General features: G+C 46.6%; 1 long non-coding RNA gene across 1 annotated transcript in view; it reads right to left on the minus strand.

The window, feature by feature from the left end:
* Window positions 1–10,175, minus strand: part of LOC306980322 — a 172,641-nt gene extending 162,466 nt beyond the window's left edge. Inside the window, exon 1 of the long non-coding RNA XR_013794004.1 lies at window positions 9,592–10,175. This is a non-coding gene — a long non-coding RNA (uncharacterized lncRNA). The remainder of the gene's footprint in view (window positions 1–9,591) is intronic.
* Between the last annotated feature and the right edge of the window lie 10,621 nt (window positions 10,176–20,796).

Raw genomic sequence — 20,796 nt, forward strand, 5'->3', positions numbered from 1 at the left:
TTATCCGGGGCCGGGTCGCGGAGGCAGCAGTCTTAGCAGAGATGCCCAGACTTCCTGAACCACACACACCTCCTCCAGCTGTTCTGACCCCGAGGCCACACCAGGCCAGCTCGGAGACATAGTCCCACCAGTGTGTCCTGGGTCTTACACGAGGCCTTGTCCCACTAGGACATGCCTGGAACACCTCCCGCGAGAGGCGACCAGGAGGCATCCGGAACAGATGCCCGAGCCACCTCAGCTGGCTCCTTTCGACGTGAAGGAGCAGCGACTCTACTCCGAGCTCCTCCCGGGTAACTGAGCTCCTCACCCGATCTCGAAGGGTGCGCCCAGCCACCCTGCGAAGGAAACTCATTTCAGCCGCTCGTATTCGCGATCTTGTCCTTTCGGTCGTTACCCAAATCTCATGACCATAGGTGAGGGTGGGAACGTAGATCGATCGGTAAATCGAGAGCTTTGCCCCAACTCAGCTCCCTCTTCACCACGACAGACCGATACAGCGACCGCATCACTGCTGACGCCGCACCGATCCGTCTGTCGATCTCACGCTCCATCCCCTCACTCGTAAACAAGAGCCCGAGACACTTGAACTCCTCCACTTGAGGCGAGAACTCCCCACCGACCAGACGAGGGTAAATATGTAAGTCTTAGTCTGTATTATTTAGCTTTGAATCCCCCTTTTTATGCAGAGCAAATGCATGGATGGTTAGCATGCTGCCTTTACTTTCCATCACAGTGGCCTCTGAAACTATCCAGAAACAATTGTTTTTAGGGTTTCTGGTGAGTGTTCACTCCGTCACCGTGGTTATGCATCCGTTCCATGCAGAAAACCGACCCAGAAACCCTAAAAACAATTGTTTCTGGAGCGTCTTAGGCCGCCGTGATGCAAAGTAAAGGTGTCATACTAAGCACTCTGCTGGATTACTCAAAGGTGAAGTACGCACTAATATAAAGGGTGTTTTTCCAAATACTCTTCAAATGAGATACTTCGCACGAAATAGGGCGCAGGTGTCCGATACGAGCTTTGAACTCTTTGCACTGTTTTTAGCTACAGCCGACAATTCGCTCGAGCTTCATTCCGACTGACAACACCTCAAAGTTCCCGTCCTAAATTTAGCACCAGAAGCCGTTCGTTTTACATGAACAAAACATCCCAACCCACCTGGGGATTACTGTCAGAGAATCAGGAATAGCGTGGCACCAATTTTAGCGGCGCTGCGCGGAGGAGGGGCCCGGCGAGGATTAGGACTGTGATTGTGTGATGGCTCTGTGCATGGGCCGCGGTCTGAAATGAACCGCGGGGAGCACAGGCATAGTTCAGCGCGAGAACACGGGCAAGTCGTTTCAGAAATTAACTGTAGAACTTAATCACTGTCTTACATTTTGGTTTGGTTAGAAAACGCGGTTGATTTTTACCAAAGTTTAGCTTGGCCGATCTTCCAGGTTCGACATGCACTGTCCCTAAGCCCCGCCTCCACTCGCTCCCCCACAAAACAAACCACCGATGACCCTTGTGCCTTGTTTAATCCCCACTTAACCCTAGAACCAGGCCAACAAAGAGGTGAAAGACAATGCTGAAGTTACCCAGAGACCCAGGACACTCGCACTCTCAAGCACAGTCTCATTCATCCTGCGTCACATGTTTCTCAAAGTGCTACATATAGTCATTATTCATTCACTCCACATTCTAAGTTACTTTTGTAGCCACAGCCGTCCTGGGGCAGACTGACCATTTACCACGTGGCTATAATATGCTGTTTATATCCTGATCTCTTATGTCCTCTGCTGGACACATGTGGAATTCTTTCCTTTCATTGATTTAAGCTGCCTCCTGGTGGCTGGAGTGGGCAAACTGGTTATTTCGTTAAAAATCCTTAACTCCGCTCAGGAATGGGTAGAGACTTACTTTTTGTTTTGACATGCTCGGGAATTCATGCTCTTCAAAGGGCCACATTAATTCATCTCGTGGGCCCGCCTTGACCTTGACACATGTGTAATAGGTGATCCAATGTGCTTGTTCTGGTCCTGATGTTGTGTTTGATGCCTTGTTTTGACACAATTTGCTGAAAAACGAGTTATTTACTATTTGTGCTTAAATAGAATGGAGCAGATCGTGTTGAAATCATAGACTGTAAAAAATAATGGACGTCTTCTGCTCACTCCTCCCCGTTTACGATAATGACCACGGCCGTGGGGGAATTCATGGCGGATTTACAGACTCCCCCTCCCCAGCTCTGACGAAGCATGTTCCTAAAAAGGACATACGGGCGGGATTTTCACCGTAGACTCGGCCCTTGCGTGACGTGTATCTCGCGCTGCTCCAATGCTAACAGTCCGAGCCTCCTTAAGTACGAGATTTCAAAAATTCTTTTTACGAAAACCAGCCTGGTTTCATAAATTGTGATTAACCCAACGTTATCTCAGGGGGAAGATCTAGCCTATAGTGTTGAAAAAATTGAAACCAGGCGTTAAAGCTGTTTTTAAGGTGTCTAAACTCCAATGCTTTTCAATGGGGGCCTAGTGGCGATATGGAGGTACTACAGCAATGGCGGAGCAATGTCGGCCCCCAGTGTCGTGGTCATAAAGCAGAGCAGCCAGCGCAAATTGGTTCAAATGGTTTAGTGAAATATCGCAATAATATCGATATTGCGATATTGCACAGCCGTATTGCACATCGCCAGATACTTCAGTATTGCTCAGTCCAAGTGTAGTGTGATCTGGGCAGCTTGGACTGCAGCCCTCGTGACTCTACAATGAAACAGTGGAAAGTGGATGTAATCCATAAATATAATATACAAGGGATGACAGTGTTATGGTAAATATTGAGGCCATATTCAATAAACACCGGAGAGAAGTTGTCGTGAGTCAAGCGTGCCGATTTATTGGACATGTGCACATGGAGACACATCAAGTACCGAGATACAAGATGCTCTGAAGCACAGTTCACAGCTCACAGTATTTATACACAAAGAGCACAATGATCACACGATTATGGAATTCCCCAATGGTGTAATGGGTCAGATTGACCTAAGACATTCAGAGACACTGACGACATGTATAAGACAAACGTCGCCACACAGGAACACAAACACCCTGTCTCCAATTCTAGATAAGATGTCCTGACCCGGGCGAGCAGGTGTCCGAGCAGGTGTCCTTTAGCTGTAAACAGGTTACACTGCATACTTGTCAGTCGCTCATAAAACATAAGTAATGTGATTACAATAAACATATAATAATATACAGTTGGATTTCCATAATTTCCATAACAACAGTCAGCCATTCTGCCCCATTCATGGAAATGGTCCCGTGTTGTTTGTGAAAATAACCTGGCGCAGTAAACTCTTTGGAGCCAGGCTTTAACGCTGTGCTAGGGGGTGTCATTGGAATCCTGTTTACAAAGTGTCTTTTGGAGTCGCCTCTGGGTGGTGTTGCAGCAATGTCAGCTCCCCGCCATGAGGACCAAAGAGAAGGACTTTCCTCGCCCATTGATGTAATCGCCATATCTCTCGTTACACGTCAGGGCTTTAGAGTCATCAAATATCAACACTGATGAGGTGAATGCACAAAGACAATAATAGAGCGGCGCGGTCGCGTAACACCGGATCAACATTGCAGGTGAGCTGTGCGGCTGCTCGCGAGCTGCCAACATGATGAAACAGGCTGCAAGTTTTCATTAGCCCTTTAGAAACTGCCGAAAGCGCTGTGTGTGTGATTGAATATTGTCCTGTCACATGTGTCGACCCATCACGCAATCTTTCTCCCACTCAGGCGCCATCACCGCCGCCTCGCCCGCCCGTCTCCCTCCGCTCAAATAAATTACCCGCGTGACAACACCCCATTTAGCGCAAGGACAGTTGGGCTATAAAGGCCAGACAGGCAGGGCGATGGGATTCCTGAAGTTACAGATAGCAGCGTGGGCGCGTGGGGAGAGGTTTGTTTATTCTCTGCGCTTCCGAGCCGATAGGAGCATGTTTATTTATATGGCTTTACTCATCAGCGGTTTAGCTGCTCTAGTGACACAGCGACACGCGGCCCGGAATGTGGAAACACCGGCTGGGTTTACATGGTAGTAAGATAGCCCGATAAACAGATGTGATGCCTTTATGTTCACTTCAGAAATCTGATCATCCAAAAGCCCGGGTTCTGCATGTGCCAGTGCCATTTTGGATTTGAGTTAACTGAAGCTTCTCCCCACCCCCTCCCTGATTGAAAAGGATCAAATTTGGACTTAGAAACTCAAAGATCCAGGGTTCAAATCCAGTTATTGTATTGAACCAAGCGTTTGCTCATGTGCAAAGCAAATAGCATCTGCAAAAGTGTATTAGCATCAGAGTCATTTATGCATTTTCTACTCTCACAGCATTGTCTTGTTTACATATCAGCTTTGGGTCCGTAACACTGTAATACAGGCAACATCAAATGGTAAATGATGTGTAACATACCAACAAAATAGCATCTTATCTTTCCTATTGCACCCACTGTTTAGCACCTGCCTTCATCAATGACCCCAAATCTTTTAAGTAACTGTAGTGATCTCGGGAAAGTAAAATGCAAATAGCACAAACTGTGCTTGAACTAAAGATGAGCAGGAGACTCAAACTCACAACGCTGAGGATGGAGCAACGTTCTGCCATATGTGCAACAGCCTTAACCACTCCACCATCGGCTGCACACTGTGTGGGATGCTTTCAAAAGCAACTAGTTAGAAGCTCAGTTTGGGCTTTTTACTTTATTTTCCTGGTTTGTTTATGCACGTGGGTGAAAGACAAGGTCATGTATATCAGATTATGGAGTTTACATGTTAATAATCTGAGAACTATTGATAATAATGCACCAGTCTTCCTGGACGCTTTACAACGGATGATCCATTCACTCCATAGGCTACACGATATGTGCTTTAGGCAGTTTTAGATTTAAACATTGTAAAACATTGGCTTCTTTTACACAAAGTTCCTCATACAAAGCATTTTAAAAAAGCTATTGTAAAATGAATATTACATTAACGGGATTAAAGAGACTAGATGCAAGTTGATAATGTTATACTCACTACTGCCACTTCAGGTCATATGTGCAACTGCAGTTTCTATATCAAGCTCGTGTATGACGGCACTTCGGACCCGAAGTAACAACTTTTTGAGTGACAGTGCAGGATTTTAGAGGCAGTTGTGGTGAATAAGTCTGGGCTCATTCTACACATTAGGACATGGCTGGAACATGTAGGGCAGGAGTGGGCAACGTCAGGCCCGGGGGCCTAATTCAGCCCTCCAGCATAAGACCTTTGCTCCCCAAGAGAATTTTGAAGAAACATTTAGTCATAAATCAGAGACCATATACTTGAAAAGGACTCTAAAATGTGCAAAATACTGTCAATATTTTCACATTTCCCAGGAAAAGACGCCATTAGGTCATATATTAAGAGCAAAACTTATATTTGTAGGGAAAAGGTGCTTCACTTTGGGCAAAAATTGTGAGTTTCAGCCCTTGGTGTTTTGGCAATGAAGAAAATCGGCCCCAGATGACAGAAACTTGCCTACCCCTGATGTAGGGGGAGGAAAATACTTAGTTTTAACATTTTTAAACTCTGTATAGTCCCGCTAAAGTTGAAATGTTTATTTCAGAGGAGTAGGAGACGCCTGTTTTTCCGAAAGTGCTCGTTTTGACTAATTCACCTTCTGACAGCCAGTGTTGACAATGACACAGAGGAGGAGCTACATCCAACAGACAAACAGGGATGGGTTGAAGGTTCGAAGGATCTCTTTGACAGCTCCTCGGCGCCACACTTTCTGCCCTGAATGATGCCGTACGACGTGCCCAGAAGCATGGTTTTGTTTCTTCCGTGCATAGCAGCAGCACAGTTAGAAACGTAAAGAGAGGACAGATCAGACGGACTTGCTACAGCGTACAGCGTGGATCCTAAAACAGCGCATACTTCAGTTTGTGATATAAAAATGGTGTGTGGTCTGCAGTGGGTCTCTCGATATCATTAACCTGTGGGTTTATACTATCAAGAGGCATCACTAATGAGGGACACATACGATTGCTCAGGTATAACCGGTAAACACTCCGCTCTACCAGCTGATCCATTGCTGTTCCACTGGGATTTCATCATCTCTATCTTTCACATGTTTTTAGGGCACCACTAAAACCAAGGCACTCATGTTCTAGGGGGCATTCAAATCCTCATTGGGCTTTTTTACTTAAAGCAGACGCCTCAGCGCTGAACCCGGCATCCCCCTAAAGCGCAAAAGGAAGTGGCATCGGCCGGCAGATAGAACACTGGTCTTCTTGTCTCCTCTGAATTCTATCTAGCACTCCTCCCCAATGCCCCTCACAACACCGGAATATAAATGCCCGCCATTCTTTCTTTGCTTTGCATGAGAGAAAAGCGAGTGATAGAGAAGGGGAGAAATATGCCTGTCTCCCAAAAGGCACATGATAAAAAAGACTCTCTCACGTTGAGTTCAAAGTACGTCCACGAAAAAAGAAGGAGCTCCATTCAACGCGTCGACAATTGCAATCAAGGGCAATTATCAGCATCTCCGGAGATCTCGATAGGCCCCCGAGCCTATCTGCGAGCCCGTGAATGGGCCTCTCTGTGCTGCCCTCGCTCTGTCCGTCAGGGAAGTCTTTGCAGCCGTGTAAAAAAGGATGGTCGGAGGGGGGGGGGAAGCAAATGGATACATTCTTGTTAGAAAATGTCCACAATCGATCTCTTCAATATGCAAGTACGAGCTATATGGTGAAAATGACGGTTGAGAAGCTATGGGACATATATTTCTAAAGAGCGTTGTCTCAGCAAAGACACTATGAGCATAAGTGTGGAAGACAAGCTAGCTAATGCCAAAGTATCGAAGAATTCGGCCTGAGCAACAACAACAGGTCTAAACAAAATCCTGACATGGGTCATCTCGATCGGCCAAAACCAAGACATGGTGTAGCGGTCGAAGGAAATGCAAAAAAAATGGCCATGGATGTATAAAAATGTGTCCGTCCGATGCACGTATAAAGACACTGGAGCGTAAACATGACGACTTGAAGTAGGGCTGGGCGATGTGGACCAAAAAAATCGGCCTGAGATTACCTGTTTCTTTTTGTTTACTTAAGGGGAGACACTACAGGCAAAACTCAATTTTTTCAGTTTTCAGGTTTTGGGCCAAATTGGTCTCTGAACATACAAACTTTCACCCGGAAACCAAAAATATACCTAATCTTCACAATAACATGTTTAAATATTGCGCTGATTCAATGTTCCCCCATAGACTTATATGGGAGAACGCAATTTCAAGGGCCTTTTTCTCAAAACACATTTTTCTGTCATTGTGGCGACACTATGTCCATGTCAGTCGGACCTAAAGACTTCAAATTTTCCAGCCTTGGACTGAACAATACTTGGAGGATTTTTTCAGAGGGATTTTATATTATCTAATCCCTTAAGCCCCATTTATTGAGTTTTGAATGTCAAAAAATAAGGCGAGAATTAAATTTTTTACAAATTTTTACTCTAAAAAACAGCTTATTTTAAAACTAAACAAGAAATCCAAAATCCCCTCTGAGAAAGTCTTGGTAACTCATTCATCAATAAAATGAAACCATAAATTTGAATGTAGCTCTATCCATTATTCAGATTTCGTCGCCGAAAAGATGGGAAATTTGGGGGCATTTTTAGGCATAAAACACCTTGTTCTTATATGAAAAGATAAAAAGACAGAAAACTTGCAATGTATTTTTTCTCTCACATTTATGCCAGTGATCGACAGCAACAGTTTCAAATTGATATCTGTAAATATACATTTTTTCCCTATTCACCTGCAGTGTCTCGCCTTAAGAGTTTGTCTGAATTTGAAATATCCCAACATACGCGATATGGTCTAATTCCATATCTTAAATGTCGATATACCGCCCAGCCCTAACTTGAAGTAAATTGTTCCGAAATGAAAACCACAAGCAAGAACATGACACATTTGATGACACAAGGAGTCTGGAGAAGCCCCGATGTCTCTTGACCAAAACTGTCCAAAAACTAGGTTGTGCAGCCATCAGCAGGTGATGTAAAAAGCATTTCTAACAAATTCAATTTAAATATAATAAATATATAATTTACAACAAATCGGTCCCAACCCTACTGCCTCTTGTACTTGTGTGGTCCCCTCGTACATCACTGCAGTGGTTCTATGATCTGTATGACTCTGATCCTCACTGATGTGTTTCATGTTACATTGCATACATTAAAGGTGTCTTAAGCAGCTTTTGAAGGCTTCTGGTAGGTTTTCACCGCTGATGGATCCATGGTTATACGCTCCACATAGCAGAAACCCTACAAACGCTGAAATCAAATCCTGATCCTGGAGCGTCCGAGGTGCCATTGGGATGGAAAGCAAAGGCGCCTCTTGAATGGGGTCTTTAAGGTGGACGGTTCGATCTCAATTGTGAAAAGAGCCAAATCTTTTTTTTTTTTTTCCCCCAAGAACGTCCTCGAACAAACACAAGAACCAGCCCAACAGCGGAGCAGGCCACACGAGTCAAGTCAAAGCTAAATGCACTGAAATGACTTGTCAGCCTCTTTTTATTAGATTCGATTCACAAACAGGATTTTCAAAGCGTAAAGATCAGTCTCTTTGTCGTTTTAGATGATTTAAATGGAATCGATCGCATCTTAGATACTGTGAGTTATCGGTCTGGCGTTATAACAGTGTTACGTCAAAAAAAGAGCCAGTCCATTGAACGGCTCTTGGGAATGAACAGATCCCAAAGCCTCGGGTCCCAGAAAAGAGCCGTTAAATCCCATTGTTTACAAGCAACAATGCAAGACGAAAACTGCCATCGGTATCGGTGTCGTCAAACAAAAAGCTGTGGAAGATCAAGCACAAACCAAGTCACAATTGAACGATCCAACCAACTTCCAACGGGCGAACACCGACGGAACACTAGAGACTCGGTTTTCCTCAAATGTCCCAAGTGACATTTCAACAGCTGAACTTGGGAAAGCAGGAAATAACAGTTTGTTTAAAAGGCACATGGGCATTTAGGGCGAGACGCTGCAGGTGAAATTACGCGTGTAAATGAACCTTGACTAAAGACCAGCGACATATTTGCAAGAAAAGAAATCAGACTGTGTTTAAAATGTTCATATGGGACGAAATGCATTCATTTTGCCCTAATTAAGTCTATGTAATGGATTGAGGCAGGTTTAAATGCATGGGCTTGTTTTGTTCACATATTAAGAGGGAAATAAACACACACTTCAGCTTGTTTTGGGGGGATTAAACAAGCTCAATTAACCGGAATCCTTTGTGTGGACATTTTTTGAGTTACTTTAAGTGGAGTTTCGTCCCTGGAGAATTGGACAAAAACATCCATTTTTTTTGAAGCTACAATGTCCCCCATGCGTGCATCTGTGCAGGAAAGTTGATTCGGTGAACCTTCTGAGGTGGACTGCGAAGGGACATGTGTTGAGAGCGCGACCTGGCTCCAAAACCTCCAACCTGAATCAAAAAAATGGAGTTCTGCCTGCAGTGTCTCCCCTTCAAAAAAAACAAGTCCAATCATTGGCCAACGCTTGCACCATCACCAAGCATAGATTTTTTTTTATCTTACCTTTCAATGCCTTCTCCTCCCGGGAGCGAGCTTTCCTCCAAGTCTTGAAAAAAAAAACACCCCGCTTCTGTCCTTCCCTCCTTGGCTATGTCCTCCTTTTCAAGACAAACGCTCCCTCCTCCCGAGCGTCCAAAAAAAAAAAGAAAGAAAAAAAACACAGTCCCAGCCAAGCCGACCGAAATGACAAATGTCCCTCTCCGCGCGTCGTACTCTAATCACTCTGTCATCGTTCGAAAGTGATGGGCATTAAAAAGCCAGGCTGTACCGTGCTGCGTTATTTAGTCGTATAGAGTCCGCGAGGGGAGCGCGGCAGAAGCGTCACCGCGATCGATTGATGTGAAAAGGAACGCGCTGTCAGCTCACTCCGCCGGAGGATGGAGGTGTTCCGTGCAGGTCCGGGAGGCCATCGGTGGTGGTGGTGGTGGTGGAGGTGGTGGTGGTGGTGGTGGTGGTGGTGGTGGAGGGAGGGTTGAATTACCTCGGCTAACCCTGGACGTGCGTGCCTTGGACGACTCAGCGGATTCCAGTGCGGATCCACAGCCCCGACTGTCAACCTGCCTCTGCCTCCGGATGCTCGCGTCTCTATCTCGGGAGGGAAACGTCGTCGATAATCCCCGCCGTAAATCTGGAAGCAAAGAACAAATCCGACAGCGCCGGGGCGGGAGGCAGGCCGTGGGCTCGGGTGACGCGGAGCGCAGCCCGTGCTCCCCGGGTAGAAGGCTGGAGGAGAGATGGGGATGGAGAGAGCGCGTCCCTGCTGCTGCTGCTGCTGCTGCTGCTGCTGCTGCTGCTGCCTGCGTCCTGCCTGCGTCCTCGGCGCGACTGGACTGCCCCGCGCGTGCTCAGAGCCGGAGCCGGCGGGTCACGCGCGCCGTGCTCGCTCCCGTCCCGCGCGCGTCCCCCGGCGGTGGTGGTGTGGTGGAGGCGCGCGCACCGCAGTGCTCCCCCCCCGCCCCTCCTCCTCCTCTCTCCCTCGCTCCTCCTTCCCTCTCCCACTCCCTCACTCCCCTCTCTCTCCTTCCCTCTCACTTCCTTTCCTCTCCCCCTCTCTCCTCCTTCCCTCACTCTCCTCTCTCTCCTTCCCTTTCTCTTCCTTTCCTCACTCCCCTCTCTCCTCCTTCCCTCTCCCCCTCCTCTCTCCTTCCCGCTCTCCCCCTCTCCTCCTTCCCTCTCCCCCTCCCTCACTCCCTGCTCTCCCCCTCCCTCACTCCCCGCTCTCTCTTCCCCTCCTCTCTCCTTTCCTCTCTCCCTCTCTCTTCCTTTCCTCTCCCCCTCTCTCCTCCTTCCCTCACTCCCCCTCCTCTTTCCTGTCTCCCTCTTTCGTCTTTCCCTCACTCCCCTCCTCTCTCCTTCCCTCTCCCCCTCCCTCACTCCCCGCTCTCTCTTCCCCTCCTCTCTCCTTTCCTCTCTCCCTCTCTCGTCTTTCCCTCACTCCCTTCCTCTCTCCTTCCCTCTCTTCCCCTCCTCTCCTCCTTCCCTCTCCCCCTCCTCTCTCCTTCCCTCTCTCCCCCCCCTCCTCCTTCCCTCTCCCCCTCCCTCACTCCCTGCTCTCCCCTTCCCTCACTCCCCTCTCTCCTCCTTCCCTCTCCCCCTCCCTCTCTCCCCGCTCTCTCTTCCCCTCCTCTCTCCTTCCCTCTCCCCCTCCTCTCCTCCTTCCCTCTTCCCCTCCTCTCTCCTTCCCTCTCTCCCCCCTCCTCCTTCCCTCTCCCCCTCCCTCTCTCCCCGCTCTCTCTTCCCCTCCTCTCTCCTTTCCTCTCCCCCTCTCTCCCCCCCTTCTCTCCTTCCCTCTCTCCCTCGCTCCTCCTTCCCTCACCCCCTCCTCTCTCCTTCCCTCTCTCCCTCGCTCCTCCTTCCCTCACCCCCTCCTCCTCTCTCCTCCTCTCACGCCCCCCTCCTTTCCTCTCTCCCCCTCTTCTCTCCTTCCCTCTCTCCCCCCCTCCTCTCTCCTCCTTCCTCGTGCCGGTCGCCCTGGTAACGCTTTCCTCTCCTCGTGACCTCGATATGGCCGTGTTTGCTTTGTTCAGATGCAGGGGCTTTTGGTCAGGAGTGACTGTAGCGCTGAGGGTTAAGAGGAGCTTGGGCTTTTTTTTCGGGGCATCCTCTGTCCGTGTCGTGTCCAGCCAGATCTGCATCAGCGTGACGTCAGAGGGCTTTAAAGGGGCAGGCGTTTAGGACTTTGAGGGTTTACAGTGTTTGTGGTCAATAACTCCCGGAAACTCCAGAGATCTTCGTGGTTTTATAGTTTTATTGGGCGACGAAAGTCAAGAAACGTTTACGCTTAGTTTAAAAAGATTGTTTTCATTCCATGTTTTTTGTTTTTTCTAAGATATTCAGAAATCCCCGCAAAAAATGCATGTCGGGAGGCATTATTACATTTGAGTCATTTTTAAGTCTAATAAAAAAGACCTTGCAGTAGCCCTGTTATTCCACTTACTGGCAGAATTACAAGGACCATGTGATTAAAAGATTTATTCAGGCCTACAGCATTTATTTAACATCCGTGTTTGTTCAAAAGCTTCCTGGTGTGTCTGGTTTGCTTACACATACTGTAGGTTACAGAACAGAAAAAAACAATGCACAATAACAACAATAGGTCTTTCACATAGTGGATGTTGTTTGGGGGCTTTCAAATGAGATGAAAACACAGGACTTTATTGATCTCACAGTGGAGTAATGTACTTGTTACATCAGCTCTCAACAAAATGAATGCAAAATAGTCAAGAAAATGTGCATACAAATAAAGTATTGGTAGAGTTATCTTACAAAGGGGCAAATTAGAGTAAAATGTCAGCGTCGGCAGTGTAAAGTTTACAATCACAGTGCAGGTGAAACTCACTATGAGTCTAGTTTATGCATTATAAAGTTTAATATGTTTGTGAAGGCTCTCATTCATCCAGGGAGTATCCACTGTAGAAAAGGTTAAATCATCGACTGGACTGGGTTTTGGTAAAGTAGACGTTTCGCTTCTCGTCACAGGAGCATCTTCTTCGCTCTTTCCGTCATAAAAGACATGCACTAATACCAAAATGGAGCGGTCTAAAAAGACCCAGGAGGGAACCAAAACTGACAAAATGTCCTATTCAAGTTGTTTACAGTATCAGTGAAGGAGCAGGTCCTTGTTCTGCTGTTGAGTCATTGGCCGTAAACGACCCATCGTTTAAACGATTGGAAGAATGAACCACTGCTCCGAAACACTGAGCTTTGGGACTTTGAAACAGAGCCGCTGGTTCAGGACGGCCCTAAATGCTTGTAACGTCAGGGTTTTACCATGTAACACCTTTGTTACGCTGTTATTACCATCTGCCATACGAACCCCGTCACAAGGTGGTGGATAAAGTGACTGATATGAAGTTATTGCACATGTTACTTTACAGTAGTGTTATATAGTCTGACAGCAGTGGGGATGAAGGACCTGCTCCTTCTTGCACTGAGGGTGCCTCAGTCTGCCACTGAAAGAGCTGCTCAGCTCCTCTACAGAGGCTCTTCTGACCAGCTTGTTTGTCCTTGTCCCGCTCTGTGCGGCCCGGGGCCCAGCACACGGCAGTGTAGTGGAGAGCAGAGGCCACTACAGAGTCATAAAAAGTCCTGAGCAGAGGCCTGCTCACTCCGAAGGACCTCAGGCTCCTCAGAAGGAGGAGGCGACTTTATCCCTTCTTGTACAAGCAATCAATCACATTGTGTTTGTATAGCGCCTTACAACAGCCTGAAGGTGCACAGGGCGCATCCCAGTATAAAAACAAGAATCACAAAGCATCAATAAATAAAAACAGTCCAGTTTATTGTTGAGGTGAACACCCAGGTACTTGAAACTGTCCACCTCCTCGATGTCATTTCTATCATTGCAGATGAGACGCTCACAACGATCAGGATGAATCTTGGACCATTCCTCTTTACAAAACTGCTGCAGTTCAGCGAGATTCAGGTGGTGTACTTACTTATACACACTCTCCTGTGAATGTTTACATGTTATGACCAATAAAAATATGATCGAATGTAAATGTTTGGGTGGTGTTAGATCAAGTACACACTGTTTTATCATTCTTGTGATTTTAATGACGATCAGACCACATTTTATGACAAATTTAGGCAGAAATGTGAGAAATTCCACACAGTGCACTCACTTTTTCCTCTCACTGTATGTGGAGTCCGACATGTAGATGGTGATAGGACGGTGCCCTGAGGAGCCCCAGTGCTGCAGACTATCTCATGCCCCACGTACTGGGACCAGCCTATGAGGGAGGGTCCATCCACTCCCACATCCTCCAGCTTCCCCCGCAGCAGTGCTGATTGGACGGTGTTCAAAGTGTTGTAGGAGTCAAAGATCATGACCCTCCTGGTGTTCTCCAAGTGAGTGAGACTCTATTGGACTTGCTACTGCCACCTGAAGAATATTATTCCAAATGCAGAGTAATTGTTCACATAAAAGCCACACTACAGCGCGTCAGACATATTTTCCGGTACAGATGTGACCTGGCAGCTTACACACTTTAGTCTGCGGCTCTTCTTTCATCTCTATGGAAAATGTTTGCTAAATTCCCCTAACATGACAGATTTATGGTAATGCTGATTTGATCCATTTCCAACTCGAGGGCCTCAGAGGAGTTCCGTGTAGTCGTTATTAAAATATCTTTGTAGTGAATTCTGGGTGGGTATTTTGTTGCCTAAAACGATAGAAGACAGCTAAAGGAAGTGGTTTGACTAAATCTGAAACCAATTACAGTCAAAAAACATTAAAATGTTCATCAAAATAAAGATTGGAGAGGGCAGGGACGTGGGCCACCTGCTCCACATGTGCAGGGGGTTATTACAGTCCAAACATCTGCCAGAGCCCCCTACATCCCCACCTCCCCCCCTCCCCTCAGAGGCAGGCGCACAGCTGGCACCGCCACCATCACGGAAAAGAGTCTGAGCTTCACCTGAATGGGCCCGCGCTATATCGACAAAAAAACAGACCTGGGGCCTTTTTCCTAAAGATTGTTAGTGGAAAGAATTGCTCCTTGTGTGAAAATTCTTAGAATTGAGATTTTCTCCTTGTCGCCTCCCGCGGGAGGTGTTCCAGGCATGTCCTAGTGGGACAAGGCCTTGTGGAAGGCCCAGGACACGCTGATGGGACTATGTCTCCGAGCTGGCCTGGTGTTGCCTCGGGATCCCCCCAGAACAGCTGGAGGAGGTGTGCGTGGACCGGGAAGTTTGGGCATCTCTGCTGAGACTGCTGCCCCCGCGACCCGGCCCCGGATAAAGAAGAAGAAAATGAATGGATGGATTTTCTCTTAGAATTTCCACTAAAAGTGAAGAGTAGCCCCTAGTTAAGAAAAAAGATATTCCTAAAGAATCCTAGCTCTTAAGAGAGCTCCTCAGGGGGATCTCTTCGGGAGGAGGACTTTTAAGGGGCTTAGGAGTTCCCTAAGCAGAGGACAAAATGGCGACAGAAGAGATAGTCTCCAAACACACGATGACAGTGTATTAATAAAACGCTACAGATTGGATCGTGCAGGAATGATGTTTGTGGTTGATACCATTAGAGATGAACTGACTTCTCCAACCCCACAATGCAATACCGCCCGAAATGAAAGTCCTCACGACACCGAGGTAAAATGCAACAACGCAGCAGAGATGACACTTGAGTCTGTCACAACCCTCCATCAGCAGGGTCATCGACCAAACACTGACAGCATTGTTACAACCTCATATTGAGACACAATTGTTTCATTTCCAGTGGATGGCTGCACTTTACAAGCTCCCCATTTTACCCTCGTCAACACCAAAGTGAGACGAAATGATGACCAGCATGACAAAAACGTATAGCTTACTATCGATTTTCCATTCATTATTTTGTTTTTTTGTATGTGATCTATCTGACATTTTCTTTTATGTGAAATATTATTTTCGATTTCACAGTCTTCACAACATTAGATTCTATGATTAAGTTTATTGATTTGAGGGTCCATTCTTTACCTTTTATCACCAAAAGTATATATTTTTTATCTAGCCTTTAGGATCAACCAATCACAGCTTTTGAAATGATGACTCATACCTAGCAATGTGGTCAGCCACACCTCCTCACTAAAATAGAAGTTTTTGTCCATTCCTTGCTCAGTGTTCTCTGAGAATGTTCTGGAATCACTCCTGAGCTTAGACTCCTTGCTAGGAAGTTTTAGGTTGAGTTAGGAGCTCTCTGAGGGGATTCTCAGAATCTTTAGGAATACGGCCCCTGGAGTTTTGGATGTTTGAGAAATCCTGCTCATTCAGTTCATGCTAATGGCGGACTCAGTTTCCTCCCACTTCAATTTGATTTGGACTCTTGCTTCCGCATTGTGCTGATAACTGAAACAAGCGTGTTATATTCCTTACTTAAGTGTTTTCCATTGCTTGGTGTTAAAGCTTGATTAAAAACAAACGGGCAAAAGCAGTGCCCCTGTCCACACAGAGTTAAAGCTGCATTAAGTCTTTTTGATTTTTTCCGTCAGTAGGTGGAGTAGTGAACCTTGCTCGGCTCCACCCCCCCTCCCGTCACCCACGCCCCTCACTCCCCTCCACACTTTTTAAGCTGTTCTGATTGCACTCAATGGGGGGGATGTGAGGTGAGGGAGGTGTGGCGCCGGTCTCCTTCTGCTGTCAGCAACTGTGGCGTACATGGTGGCGCATCTAGTGGTGCTTGATGGGAATGCAACGGTGTCGGACCGGCAAAACGGGATCGCTTAAAGTGGCTTTAAGCTCTAGACAAAACACAAAAAATATTTGATCAATCCAGCTTATTATACACATGAAACCGGCGTTTTGGGGGTCTGTAAACAGATGTTTGTAAACCGTAAAAGTCCGGTCACTGACAGTTTTTCTGCTTTTGTCCCGTTATGTCTGAAGAATAAATCCACCTCCTCGTCTCTTCTGTAGTTCATCAATACATTGAGAAGTTTCACATTCACCAGCGGCGTTTTTGTTTATCATTCAGAAAGTCTTGGTCTAGTTTCTTTGGGAGCGCCACAGCGCCTCACACAGGCCTGGCAGATGAATCGCAGTGTTCTCACAGACCTGAGTCAATCCACTTGGATGCACACACTTACTGAGCTGGCAGAGAAAGTTTATGAAATGTCTTGTGTTTGCTGCTGTTCTCCCCCGTCACATCCTGGGGTTAAAGTTGGCGTGCGCCGAGTTTGTGTGGCCCGGCCCGGTCTATGTGCCAAGATGTGATTCCTGAGAGGCGTTTGGAAAATGTTCATGTGGATCTAGTCGGCCCTCTTCTGCCGTCCTGAGGCTTTAGTTTGGACACATTTTTCACTTTTTTATTTACTGTTTTTCTTATCTGTAACTGATGCAATTGCAATATCAGTGAACACATATGGAATGATGTTGGAAGCAAAAAGGTTGAAACAACACGAAACATATACTGTATTTGTACTGTAAACACAAACATACACTGTATTTTGGATTCTACAAAATAGCCACCTTTTGCTTTGATTACTATTTTGGTCAGCTGCGAGAAAATGCCATGAGGACAAAGTAGTGATCACGGCAAAAGGTCTCTATTGGAAATATCTATGTCATATCTACTGGCAGTGTACATTTACAACAGTTTCCACCACAGATTTGACTCACCAAACGACTCCACGACATGTCCATTCAATAAAGGACTTTTAACTAAGTCAGAGTGCCTCAGATCATCTTCTTTCCTCGACTCCACGACATGTTGAGGGCCACTTGTTGGTTCAGTTCCAAGAAAGACATCTAGTTAGGGACACCTGTCGATTACACTCGGCCTTAATGCATCGCATGTTTTTATATACTGTTGTCGCTGTTTCTTTACTTTCCTGCGGCATTGGTCGATATATTTTCACCCTAAACTTCTTTGAGTGTCCATGATAGGGCGATATATTATTTATAATGGATCCACTTCATCATCTTTATTGTTAGATAAACATGATGGGTAAACTGCAGTGATAATCCTGGACCAGCACCGGGTCCACTCGAACAGGACCATGTCCAGTCCACCATACTCGCTGCACACACTTCCTCGCACCACGGGGCGGTTGGGACAGTAGCCTCAGTCACATCAAGACAAACGGAGCTCCCTGGTGAGACGCCGTCCGACCAGGGTGAGCGGGACAGTGGAGGAGGAGGAGGTAATGGTCTGCGGGGACGGCTGGAGAGGGAGGCCTGAGCTGTGCACTTTGAAGTCAATCAAGTGGGGTGGAGGTGATAAAGAAGACATGTTATTAGAGTTCGATTTTCGATGGTACCAGACCAATGTCAGTGGATACAGAACTTAAAATAAAAACTGTTACAATACCTCAGGGACGAGACTTTACAATGTGTAATTCCTCATTTCCAAACCAGATGGTTGGTCACTGTCGAGGCGAGCTGTGCAAACACCGGAGACAGGCCGCCGGTTGGGATGAACGTCAGTCAAACATTGTAAATGCTAAATGAGCCAAAACTGTGACAGGGGAATCACAGTCTACTCCAAAAGCATCGTACTTTATCATATTGGGTCACCTTCACTGTAGTACAGTCATAACCTGGATTTCGCCATTGCGGAGGGTGTGGATATTAGGGGGTCCGCTTGTTCATTAAAGGTGCATTATGGAACTTATATTATTCCCACCTAAAAAAGTTCCATCTCCATTCCATTTCTTTCCATCACAGTGGTCTCTAGGACGCTCCAGGATCAAATTGTTTTGGCTTTCTGGTATGTCAGCGGTGAAAACCTTACTAGAGAGTAAGACCACTGTGATGGAAAGGTTTTTTTTGCGCATAAAAAGTTGCATAATGCACCTTTAAAGCAGTACTAAGTAACTTCTTTACCTAATACAAGTGTTAATTGGGGGGTCTTTCATCTCCCCCTGGTGTCTCTGGCCAGAAAACCATACTTGCAACTTGACTGCCACCAGACCGGAGCAACAATACACACTAATAGAATCACGAAGAAGCAGCTAACAGGCTAACGGGCAAAGCTAACGTAGGGCTAACGCCACTTTAAACAGTATTTACAGCCAAGTTTGAGAGAAAAAAATGATTTCCATTGTGTAATTGGATGTACAATATCCCTCTCTCCCTTTGCCTTTTCTGTCAGCGTAGTATTCACTCTCACGGACAATTAATACGGAAAAAAAATCACAACTTGCTACGAACCTGCAGTTGCGTTCATGGCCTCTAGGATGGATGGCAAGAGTTACTTAGTACTGCTTTAAGTTTTTGAGCGTTTACAGCGTCTGTCTGAGAGGTCTTTCTCATCGTTCTCACTGAATACTTGAAAGACATTTACAATTGAACTCTTTAGTGCCTCTTTCACATCTAAAACGCTTAGTATTAAATATGTATAAAGAACATTGTACTTGTTCTAATTGATAATTGTAAAATCTTCTGGTAAATATTGCATTGTTATTCACTGCTATGAAACAGGGCGCTTGTACTCTCATTGGGCCTTCCCTGATAAAAAAAGATTAATAAAATACATTTCAGCGGATACAGACCCTCCTCAGTGAGAGTATTCATAAGCTGCTGTTAGCACTAGCCGCGCGATTAGCCTGTTTATTTATTTATGATGAAGTCAAGGTTATGACTGTACCATAGGGATGGTGTGGCCGTACAGCGGAGCCCATAGATCTCTCCCGTGGACCTGTTATGTTGCCTTGTGCTCTGGAGAGGCTCTGATTAGCGAGGGTCTCCACATCATTGACCAGTCAACGGAGCGGGTGAAGTGGCCCCTAGGTGCCGGGGCCCCATAGACCAACGCCTGGGGCCATAACACTAAAAGATGGATGGTTTGGAGACATAAGTGAAGAAAGGTTCATGGGCAGTCACAGATAAACCAATGCTGATAACAAATGTGTGTTTAGAACCGGGGACACATTTAATGTAAAACTGGCTTTTTAAGCTTTTAAACTCCAACTCCGAGCTCCAATCTGTGTTTTCTGTGTTTTATTGGATCAGATAGAGAACACAAAATGGGTGAAAGTTTGTTTTCACTGTCACGTCATTCCCACGACTGCCTGCTGAGGGCGCCCCAGGTCAGTTTATAGTCCTGACCAGCCCAGTTTTCTGTACTCAGACATTAATCCAAATGTAAAGTTTAAAATATCAATGCTCAGGTACACTAAGGAACATTTTACAGCCACTTGAAATCGGGCTAAAAACAATATGTGCCAAAGAGGAAGGATCTGGAGAGAGGCTCAAAAACACGGGAGTCTGGATTGAATTCTTCCATTGAATTTTCCCTGAGAGATACTTCTGCAAAGTAAAAACGTCAGAGAGCTGATTATCTTTGAAGAGTAATTATATGATTTACGGGAAGTACATCCTGGACATCCTGAGATCGACAGACGGATCGGTGCGGCGTCAGCAGTGATGCGGTCGCTGTATCGGTTTGTCGTGGTGAAGAGGGAGCTGAGTCGGGGCAAAGCTCTCGATTTACCGATCGATCTACGTTCCCACCCTCACCTATGGTCATGAGATCTGGGTAATGACCGAAAGGACAAGATCGCGAATACAAGCGGCCGAAATGAGTTTCCTTCGCAGGGTGGCTGGGCGCACCCTTCGAGATAGGGTGAGGAGCTCAGTTACCCGGGAGGAGCTCGGAGTAGAGTCGCTGCTCCTTCACGTCGAAAGGAGCAGCTGAGGTGGCTCGGGCTGTTTCGGATGCCTCCTAGGCGACCAGGTCTTTGCAGTCCTACTCAGCATCACCGTGTCGCTCTCGTTCACAGGTCTTTGCAGTCCTACTCAGCATCACCGTGTCGCTCTCATTCACAGGTCTTTGCAGTCCTACTCAGCATCACCGTGTCGCTCTCGTTCACAGGTCTTTGCAGTCCTACTCAGCATCACCGTGTCGCTCTTACTCACAGGTCTTTGCAGGCCTACTCAGCATCACCGTGTCGCCCTCGTTCACAGGTCTTTGCAGTCCTACTCAGCATCACCGTGTCGCTCTCGTTCACAGGTCTTTGCAGTCCTACTCAGCATCACCGTGTCGCTCTTACTCACAGGTCTTTGCAGGCCTACTCAGCATCACCGTGTCGTTCTCGTTCACAGGTCTTTGCAGTCCTACTCAGCATCACTGTGTCGCTCTTACTCACAGGTCTTTGCAGTCCTACTCAGCATCACCGTGTCCTTCTCGTTCACAGGTCTTTGCAGTCCTACTCAGCATCACCGTGTCCTTCTCGTTCACAGGTCTTTGCAGTCCTACTCAGCATCACAATCTCGTTCTCGTTCACAGGT

This window comes from Gobius niger (genome assembly GCF_951799975.1).
Source record: "Gobius niger genome assembly, chromosome: 21".
Taxonomy (NCBI): Eukaryota; Metazoa; Chordata; class Actinopteri; order Gobiiformes; family Gobiidae; genus Gobius; species Gobius niger.